The 1153-nt window shown below is 37.3% G+C and overlaps 1 non-coding gene across 1 annotated transcript; it reads right to left on the bottom strand.

The window, feature by feature from the left end:
- Positions 1-492: 492 nt before the first annotated feature.
- On the bottom strand, positions 493-644 carry LOC111560345. The gene has a single exon (XR_002742090.2). It is a non-coding gene; the product is annotated as a small nucleolar RNA SNORA62/SNORA6 family (small nucleolar RNA).
- Between the last annotated feature and the right edge of the window lie 509 nt (positions 645-1153).

The raw sequence follows: 1153 nt of genomic DNA, 5'->3' as shown, positions 1-1153 counted from the left end.
TGACTTGATATATTGTATATATTGTATATACGGTTTTGCTCCAAAATTAATTTACATAAGAATTTTGAATGACAGCCATAATGATAATCAAGTCCACTTTTTATTGTTTTCTATGCACACAACACTGTATAAAACATATGATTACATTTTACTCTTCCCAATGATCCTGCAAGGTATTGTTAGCCCCTTTTTTTTTTAATTTTTTTTCAACGTTTTTTTATTTATTTTTGGGACAGAGAGAGATAGAGCATGAACGGGGGTGGGGCAGAGAGAGAGGGAGACACAGAATCGGAAACAGGCTCCAGGCTCTGAGCCATCAGCCCAGAGCCTGACGCGGGGCTCGAACTCAAGGACCGCGAGATAGTGACCTGGCTGAAGTCGGACGCTTAACCGACTGTGCCACCCAGGCGCCCCTGTTAGCCCCTTTTAAAATTAGAGAAAACTGAGGTTATCAGAAACTTTATTTTACTTTACTATTAACTTTCTTACTTTTTTTTTAGCAAGAATTACTATAAAACTCCACTCATTGGGCCAGAGACCTTTGCGGTGTCAGAAAGATTTGCCCCTCATGTAACACACTACCTACACTTGTGAGTTCAGTGGCCAGCCAGTGGCCTCAACTGCAAGCTTTAACAACATGCAGAGAGATTTTCAAATCTACTGTAGTTAAACTACTGGCAGACAGCATGGCAAATAAAGTCAAACAAATTCTAAAGACTAGTCTTGTTAGATTGTACCATCAAGTCCTACTTTGTGCCAGAAAACGTAATTAATATTTTTATGTATACAACTGCCTTGAGTACTTTATAAACTCTGTGATGTAGATACTGACATGTGCAGTTCAGATAGTGAAAGTGAAGTTAGAGGTATTGCAAATAACAAAGTACACTCAGCTAGTAAACATCATAAGTTGTATTGGAACAGAATTGGTATTACTCCAAAGTCCACACTCAATTAGATACCTAGGTAGCCACTAAAAAAATAAATATTAAACTGAGATAAGTGATTATTTCCAGTTTCCTACGTGTAACAAATAAAACCAACATAACATAGTATGTTACATCTAGTTAGAACATCATAATGTGTAGTTAAGTCAGAATGTCATCATGTCTACTTAGGATCTCTTTTTCCCTTTTATCTCCCTGGAAGACCT

The sequence above is a fragment of the Felis catus genome, chromosome B1 (assembly GCF_018350175.1).
Source record: "Felis catus isolate Fca126 chromosome B1, F.catus_Fca126_mat1.0, whole genome shotgun sequence".
Taxonomy (NCBI): domain Eukaryota; kingdom Metazoa; phylum Chordata; class Mammalia; order Carnivora; family Felidae; genus Felis; species Felis catus.
The sequence above is the reverse complement of the archived record's forward strand: the minus strand, read 5'-3'. Positions and strand labels throughout refer to the sequence as shown.